A 9,750-nucleotide genomic window follows, 5' to 3' on the forward strand; every position below is an offset into this window, starting at 1 on the left:
ACATACTGCTCCTGCTGCTGCTAAGTTGCTTCAGTCGTGCCCGACTCTGTGTGACCCCAAAGACGGCAGCCCACCCGGCTCCCCTGTCCCTGGGATTCTCCAGGCAAGAATACTGGAGTGGGTTGTCATTTCCTTTTCCAATGCATGAAAGTGAAAAGTGAAAGTGAAGTTGCTCAGTCGTGCCCGACTCTGTGTGACTCCATGGACTGCAGCCTACCAGGCTCCATCATCCATGGGATTCTCCAGGTGAGAGTACTGGAGTGGGGTACCATTGTCTTATCCAATATATATATATACACACATATATAATCTTCATGTTATTGTTAAAACTTGATAAAAAAAGTATAAAACAAATAATAAAAATTTTGAAACAGAGTCAGAAATATTTCACAATTGTGTCCCTAAGTTTTCTTTGTCATTTAATTCTTCCAAAGGCACAAGAGGATGAGCCAAGTGAAAACAATGCCCAGTTGTGTATGTGTCTTGTGGTGAAAGTAAAGTCTGATGCTGTAAATAATAGTATTGCATAGAGATCTGGAATGTTAGGTCCATGAATCAAGGTAAATTAGAAGTGTTCAAACAGAAGATGGCAAGAGTGAACATTGACATTTTAGGAATCAGTGAACTAAAATGTACCAGAATGGGCAAATTTAATTCAGATAACCATTATATCTACTACTGTGGACAAGATTCCCTTTGAAAAAAATGGTGTAGCCCTCATAGTCAATGAAAGAGTCTGAAACGCAGTACTTGGGTGCAATCTCAAAAGTGATAGAAAGATCTCTGAGCTTTTCCAAGGCAAGTCATTCAATATCAGAGTAATACAAATCATTGCCCCAACCACTAATGCCAAAGAAGCTGAAGTTGAACAGTTCTATGAAGACCTACAAGACATTCTAGAACTAACACCCAGAAAAAATGTCCTTTTCATCATAGGGGTCTAGAATGTAAAAGTAGGAAGTCAAGGGATACCTGGAGTAACAGGCAAGTTTGGCCTTGGAGTACAAAATGAAGCAGGGAAAAGGCTAACAGAGTTATGCCAAGAGAACACACTGGTCATAGCAAACACCCTCTTCTAACAACACCAGAGATGACTCTATGCATGGACATCACCAGATGTTCAATACTGAAATCAGATTGATTATGTTCATTATTGGGCAAAGATGGAGAGGCTCTATACAGTCAGCAAAAACAAGACCGGGAGCTGACTGTGGCTCAGATCATGAACTCATTGCAAAATTAAAACTTAAATTGAAACCTGGGGAAAATCACTAGCTCATTCAGGTATGATCTAAATCAAATCCCTTATGATTATACAGTTCAGTTCAGTCACTCAGTCGTGTTCGACTCCTTGCGACCCCATGAACTGCACCACGCCAGGCCTCCCTGTCCTTCACAAATTCCCAGGGCCTACCCAAAGAAATGTCCATTGAGTTGGTGATGCCATCCAACCATCTCATCCTCTGTCATTTCCTTCTCCTGCCCTCAATCCTGCCCAGCATCAGGATCTTTTCAAATGAGTCAGCTCTTTGCATGAGGTGGCCAAAGTATTGGAGTTTCAGCTTCAACATCAGTTCTTCCAATGAACACCCAGGACTGATCTTTACGATGGACTGGTTGGATCTCCTTGCAGTCCAAGGGACTCTCAAGAGTCTTCTCTAACACTACAGTTCAAAAGCATCTATTCTTCGGCACTCAGCTTTCTTTATAGTTCAACTCTCACATCCATACATGATGACTGGGAAACCATAGCTTTGAATAGACGGACCTTAGTTGGCAAAGTAATGTCTCTGCTTTTGAGACAGGTTCGTCATAACTTTCCTTCCAAAGAGTAAGTGTCTTTTATTTTCATGGCTGTAGTCACCGTCTGCAGTGATTTTGGAGCCCCAAAAAATAAAGTCTGACACCGTTTCCACTTTTTCCCCATTTATATACCATGAAGTGATGGGACTAGATGCCATGGTCTTAGCTTTCTGAATGTTGAGCTTTTAGCCAACATTTTCACTCTCGTTTTTCATTTTCATCAAGAGGCTCTTTGTTCTTCTTCACTTTCTACCATAAGGATGGTGTCATCTGCATATCTGAGGTTATTGATATTTCTCCCAGCAATCTTAATTCCAGTTGTGCTTCTGCCCACCCAGTGTTTCTCATGATGTACTCTGCATATAAATTAAATAAGCAGGGTGACAATATAAAGCCTTGATGTACTGCTTTTCCTATTTGGAACCAGTTTGTCATTCTATGTTGAGTTCTGTTGCTTCCTGACCTGCATACAGGTTTCTCAAGAGGCAGGTCAGGTGGTCTGGTATTCTCATCTCTTTCAGAATTTTCCACAGTTTATTGTGATCCACACAGTCAGAGGCTTTGGTATAGTCAGTAAGTAGAAATAGATGTTTATGTGAAATTCTCTTGCTTCTCAATGATCCAGCAGATGTTGGCAATTTGATCTCTGGTTCCTCTGCCTTTTCTAAAACCAACTTGAACATCTAGAATTTCATGGTTCATATATTGCTGAAGCCTGGCTTGGAGAATTTTGAACATTAATTTATTAGCATTTGAGATGAGTACAATTGTGCAGTAGTTTGAGCATTCTTTGTCATTTCCTTTCTTTTGGATTAGAATGAAAACTGACCTTTTCCAGTCCTGTGGTCACTGCTGAGTTTTCCAAATTTGCTGACATATTGAGTGCAGCACTTTCACAGCATCATCTTTCAGGAGTTTAAATAGCTCAACTGGAATTCCATCACCTCCACTAGCTTTGCTCGTGTGATGCTTCCTAAGACCCACTTGACTTCACATTCTAGGATGTCTGGCTTTAGGTGAGTAATCGAACCATCATGATTAACTGGGTCTTGAAGATCTTTTTTGTGCAGTTCTTCTGTGTATTATTGCCACCTATTCTTAATATCTTCTGCTTCTGTCAGGTCCATACCATTTCTGTCCTATATTGCGCCCATCTTTGCATGAAATGTTCCTGTGACATCTCTAATTTTCTTGAAGAGATCTCTAGTCTTTCCCATTTTATTGTTTTCCTCTATTTCTTTGCACTGATCACTGAGGAAGGCTTTCTTATCTCTCCTTACTATTCTTTGGAACTCTACATTCAAATGGATATATTTTTCCTTTTCTTCTTTGCTTTTCACATATCTTCTTTTCACAGCTATTTGTAAGACCTCCTCAGACAGCCATTTTTCTTTTTTGCATTTCTTTTTCTTGGGAATGGTCTTGATCCCTGTCTCCAGCACAGTGTCATGAGTCTCTGTCCATAATTCATCAGGCATTCTGTTTATCTGATCTAGTATGTTAAATCTATTTCTCACTTCTAATGTATAACCATAAGGGATTTGATTTAGGTCATACCTGAATGATATAGTGGTTTTCCCCACTTTCTTCAATTTAAATCTGAATTTGGCAATAAGGATTTCATGATCAGAGCCACAGTCCACTTCTGGTCTTGTTTTTGCTAACTGTATAGAGCTTTGGCATCTTTGGCTACAAAAAATATAATCATCTGACTTCACTGCTGGCCATCTGATGATGTCCATGTATAGAGTCTCTTCTTATGTTGTTGGAAGAGGGTGTTTGCTATGACCAGTGAGTTCTCTTGGCAAAACTCTATTAGCCTTTGCCCTGCTTCATTCTGTACTCCATGGCCAAATTTTTCTGTTACTCCAGGTGTTTCTTGGCTTCCTATTTTTGCATTCCAGTCCTCTATAATGAAAAGGACGTCTCTTTTGGGTGTTAGTTCTAAAGGGTCTTGTAGGTCTTCATGCTGCTGCTGTTGCTAATTCACTTCAGTCGTGCCCGACTCTGAGCGACCCCACAGACTGCAGCCCACCAAGCTCCGATGTCCCTGGGATACTCCAAGCAAGAACATTGGAGTGGATTGCCATTTCCTTCTCCAATGCATGAAAGTGAAAAGTGAAAGTGAAGTTGCTGAGTTGTGCCTGACTCTCTGCTATCCCTTGGATTGCAGCCTATCAGGTTCCTCCATCCATGGGATTTTCCAGGCAAGAGTACTGGAGTGGGTTGCCATTGCCTTCTCCATAGGTCTTCATAGAACCATTCGATTTCAGCTTCTTCAGGTCAATTTTACAGTAAAAGTGACAAGCAGATTCAAGGGATTAGTCTGGTAGAGTGCCTGAAGAACTATGGACAGAGTTTCATAACATTGTATCAGAGGTGCTGACCAAAACCATCCCCAAGAAACACAAATGCAAAAAGCAAAATGGTTGTCTGAAGAGGCCTTACAAATAGCTAAGAAAAGAAGAGAAGTGAAAGACAAAGGAGAAAAAGGAAAGATTTACTCATCTGAATGCAGAATTCCAAAGAAGAGCACGGAGAGATCGAAAAGCTTATTTTTTTTCCTAACTTTTTTTTTTAACTTTACAATATTGTATTGGTTTTGCCATATATCAAAATGAATCCTCCACAGGTATACATGTGTTCCCCATCTTGAACCCTCCTCCCTCCTTCCTCCCCATACCATCCCTCAAGTGAACAATGCAAAGATATAGAGGAAAACAGTAGAATGGGAATGACTAGAGATCTCCTCAATAAAATTAGAGGTACCAAGGGAGCATTTCATGCAAAGATGGGCACAATAAAGGACAGAAATGGTATGGCCCTAACAGGAGCAGAAGATGTTTATGAAGAGGTGGCAAGAATACACAGAAGATCAAAAAAGATCTTCATGACCCAGATAACCATGATGGTGTGACCACTCATCTAGAGCCAGACATCCTGGAGTGTGAAATCAAGTGGGCCTTAGGAAACATCACTATGAACAAAGCTGGTGGAGTTGATGGAATTCCAGTTGAGCTATTTCAAATCCTAAAAAGATGATGCTGTGAAAGTGCTGCACTCATATGCCAGCAAATTTGGAAAACTCAGCCAAGGCCACAGGACTGGAAAAGGTCAGGTTTCATCCAATCCCAAAGAAGGATAATGACAAAGAATGTTCAAACACTCATTTCCTATGTATTCAAAGTTATGCTGAAAATCCCCCATGCTTGGTTTCAACAGCATGTGAATCAAGACATTCCACATGTATAAGTTGGATTTAGGAAAGGCAGAGGAACCAGAGATCAAATTGCCAAATCATTTAGATCATAGAAAAAGCTAGAGAATTTCATAAAAACATCTACTTCTACTTCATTGACTATGCTAAGTCCTTTGACTGTGTAGATCACAACAAACTGTGGAAAACCTTGAAGAGATGGGAATACCAGACCACCTGACCTGCCTCTTGTGTAACCTGTATGCAAGTCAAGTAGCAACAGCTAGAACCAGACATGGAACAACAGACTGGTTCCAAATTGGGAAAGGAATACATCAAGACTGTATACTGTCACTCTGCTTATTTATCTTATATGAGTAGTACATCATGTGAAATGCCAAGCTGGAATCACAATATTGGCGAGGAATATCAATAACTTTAGATATACAAATGGTACCATCCTTGTGGCAGAAAGTGAAGAGGAACTAAAGAGTTTCTTGAAGAAGGAGAAAGAAGAGAGTGACAAAGCTGGCTTAGAACTCAACATGAACTAAAATCATGGCATCTGGTCCCATAACTTCATGGCAAATAGATGGTGAAACAATGGCAGACTTTACTTTCTAGGGCTCCTAAATCATTGTGGACATTGACTGCAGCCAAGAAATTGAAAGACACTTGTTCCATGGAAGAAAAGCAATGACACTATATTAATAAGCAGGCATTACTTTGCCTAACAAATTTCCGTATAGTCAAAGCTATGTTCTTTCGAGTAGTCATGTACACACGTGAGAGTTGGACAATAAAAAAATAGTGTCGAAGAATTGATGCCTTCAAACTGTGGTGCTGTAGAAGACTTTTGAGAGTCTCTTGGACAGAAATGAGATCAAGCCAGTCAATCCTAAAGGAAATAAACCCTGAATATTCATTGTAAAGACTGATGCTGAAGCTGAAGTTCATATACTTTTGCCACCTGATGTGCAGAGCTGACTAGCTGGAAAAGACTTTGATGCTGGAAAAGAGGGAAGGCCTGAGGAGAAGAGGACAACAGAGCATCAGATGGTTGTGTGGCTTCACCGACTCAATGGACATGTATTTGAGCAAACTCTAGGAGATGGCCAGAAAATGCAATGGCACCCCACTCCAGTACTCTTGCCTGGAAAATCCCATGGACCATGGACAGGCTGCAGACCATGGGTTCGCTAAGAGTCGGACATGACTGAGCAACTTCACTTTCACTTTTCACTTTCATGCATTGGAGAAGGAAATGGCAAGCCACTCCAGTGTTCTTGCCTGGAGAATCCCAGGGACGGGGAGCCTGGTGGGCTGCCATCTATGGTGTCGCACAGAGTCAGACACGACTGAAGCGACTTAGCAGTAGCAGCAGCAGCAGCAGCAGCAGCAGCAGCAGCAGCAGCTAGGAGATGGTGAAGTATAGGGAAGCCTGGTGTACTGCAGTCCATGGGGTTGAAAAAGTTGGACATGGCAGAGGGACTGAACTACAATAGCGAAATATTAATGTTTAAATTCCAAGTTGTCGTATAGTCTTTGAAATTAATATTTAAATAGCCAGTCAGGGATTATATCAGATCTAAATCTTAGAAAGTATCCAAATTGTAACATTAAAAATAATTTTTCTCCTACTGGCCTTCTAAGAGATATTAATGTCAATAGTAGAAAATAACAGGACAAAGAAAATAGGTGTCATCGAATGTTTTCAAGCCCTTGAAAGGGTGCAAGTTTTTACTACTCATAAGAACTATTTTTTTAAAATTAAAGTTTCTCACAAAATTCTCAGCTTTTAAAAATGCTCCAAACTGCCATGTTAACCATTATTCTTATCAATATAATGAATTATCTTATGTATATTATGACTTTTAAATACCATATGTTTTAGCATAATTTTTTATTTTTAAATATGAGATTTAAAATCATGCTTTTCTCACTTGGCAAATTCTATACTGCAATTTCATGTTGTGCATGTAAAATCATTTCTTATGGGTTTGTTCTAGGTATTTGTAACCCATTTAAGTTTTCAAGGAAAAGAGTAGACTTTATTATTTGTCCACCTTACCCTAGCACCTCTTTACTGAAGCTGTCATGTGCATATAATATAGAAATTAAACACAGTAGTGGTAGGTATACCACTATACACACACACACACACACACACACACACACACATATATATATATATATATACCACTATATATACACAGGTAGGTATACTGACAGTTGTGCATATCTGTGCAACATTCACTGTGACATCTTCATGACTGCTGTTTCATCTGGCCTTCAATTAATATATTCAGGAAAGTATGCAATTCCAAGTGCACAAATCATTAAGAACTGTAACTTTTACCTGTCTTTTCATTGCCTAAAATTAATAGTGTACTCTTCACATATTCAATACATTTGCATAAATTTCCATATTCTACACCTCTGTAGTTGCTTTCCTGTCATCTTCCCTAAAAGGGTGAACATAAATACCTTTTTCTTATTGAAATTAGTCTTAAGTGCTTGTTTTATTTTTAACAAAATTATTCCAAAATAAATTAATTTCACAACCTAGTAGTATCTTTCATATTACACGTACTTAATGAAAATTCCAATAATCTATAGCATATAACAAATGAATAAGTACTATTGTGTGTTAGTCATTCAATCATGTCCAATTCTTTGTGACCCTATGGACTGTGGCCTGCCAAGACCCTCTGTCCATGGAATTCTCCAGGCAAGAATACCAGAGTGGGTAGTCATTCCCTTCTCCAGAGGATCTCCCTGACCCAGGGATTAAACCTGGGTCTTCTGCATTGCAGGAAGATTCTTTACCATCTGAGCCATCAGGGAAGCCAGTATTTTAAATCTATTATGTAATGTAATAGTTTATATTTATACATAAATAATGTAATCTTTTACATCTGCTATGAAGATGTAAACTCAACTTTTACATGTATTCACTTTTACTTTCCATTATCTTTTCACACTGCACTTCATCTTAAAACATGAAGAATCAATGTTTTGTATATTCTGAAATAATCTGGAAATAAGTCTAAGACTCACCCAATTCACCTAACTTTTAGAGACAAAAACATGGAAAAAAAGCTGCATAAATATCTGAAAAAAAATTACTTATTGAATAAATCAATTTGAATTTTTAAAATATTTACACTTTTTTCAAGCCTGGAACTTTAATTATGAAATTAGCATTATAATGATTTTAAATTATATGTAAGAGAGTATTCTATTTTATTTAAGACTGTGTAATTTGTATAAGTACTGGTGTACTAAATATAGAAAAAATATCTATTTCTGCTTTATTGACTATACCAAAGCCTTTGACTGTGTGGATCACAACAAACTGTGGAAAATTCTTAAAGAGATGGGAATACCAGACCATCTTACCTCCTGAGAAAGCTGTATGCAGGTCAAGAAGCAACAGTTAGAATTGGACATGGAACAACAGACTGCTTCCCAATTGGGAAAGGAGTACATCAAGGCTATATATTGTCACCCTGCTTATTTAACTTATATGCAGAGTACATCATGTGAAGTGCCTGGCTGTATGAAGCACAAGCTGGAATAAACATTGCTGGGAGAAATATCAATAACCTCAGATAGGCAGATTACACCACCTAACGGCAGAAAGCGAAGAGGAACCAAAGAGCCTCTTAGAAAACCCTAAAGACTCCACCAGAAAATTACTAGAGCTAATCAATGAATATAGTAAAGTTGCAGGATATAAAATCAACACACAGAAATCCCTTGCATTCCTATACACTAACAATGAGAAAATAGAAAGAGAAATTAAGGAAACAATTCCATTCACCATTGCAACGAAAAGAATACAATACTTAGGAATATATCTATCTAAAGAAACTAAAGACTAATATATTGAAAACTATAAAACACTGGTGAAAGAAATCAAAGAGGACACTAATAGATGGAGAAAAATACCATGTTCATGGATTGAAAGAATCAATATAGTGAAAATGAGTATACTACCCAAAGCAATCTATAGATTCAACGCAATCCCTATCAAGCTACCAACGGTATTTTTGACAGAGCTAGAACAAATAATTTCACAATTTGTATGGAAATACAAAAAACCTCGAATAGCCACAGCAATCTTGAGAAAGAAGAATGGGACTGGAGGAATCAAGCTGCCTGATTTCAGGCTCTACTACAAAGCCACAAGACAGAAATATAGATCAATGGAACAAAATAGAAAGCCCAGAGATAAATCCACACACCTATGGACACCTTATCTTTGACAAAGGGAGCAAGAATATACAATGAATTAAAGACAATCTCTTTAACAAGTGGTGCTAGGAAAACTGGTCAACCACTTGTAAAAGAATGAAACTAGAACACTTTCTAACACCATACACAAAAATAAACTCAAAATGGATTAAAGATCTAAGTGTAAGACCAGAAACTCTAAAACTCCTAGAGGAGAACATAGGCAAAACACTCTCTGACATAAATCACAGCAGGATCCTCTATGACCCACCTCCCAGAATATTGGAAATAAAAGCAAAAATAAACTAATGGTACCTAATTAAACTTAAAAGCTTCTGCACAACAAAGGAAACTATAAGCAAGGTGAAAAGACAGCCTTCACATTGGGAGAAAATAATAGCAAATGAAGCAACCGACAAACAACTAATCTCAAAAATATACAAGCAACTCCTGCAGCTCAATTCCAGAAAAATAAACGACCCAATCAAAAAATGGACCAAAGAACTAAGTAG

This window comes from Bison bison, unplaced genomic scaffold, assembly GCF_000754665.1.
Source record: "Bison bison bison isolate TAMUID 2011002044 unplaced genomic scaffold, Bison_UMD1.0 scf7180017864459, whole genome shotgun sequence".
In the NCBI taxonomy this organism is placed as follows: Eukaryota; Metazoa; Chordata; class Mammalia; order Artiodactyla; family Bovidae; genus Bison; species Bison bison.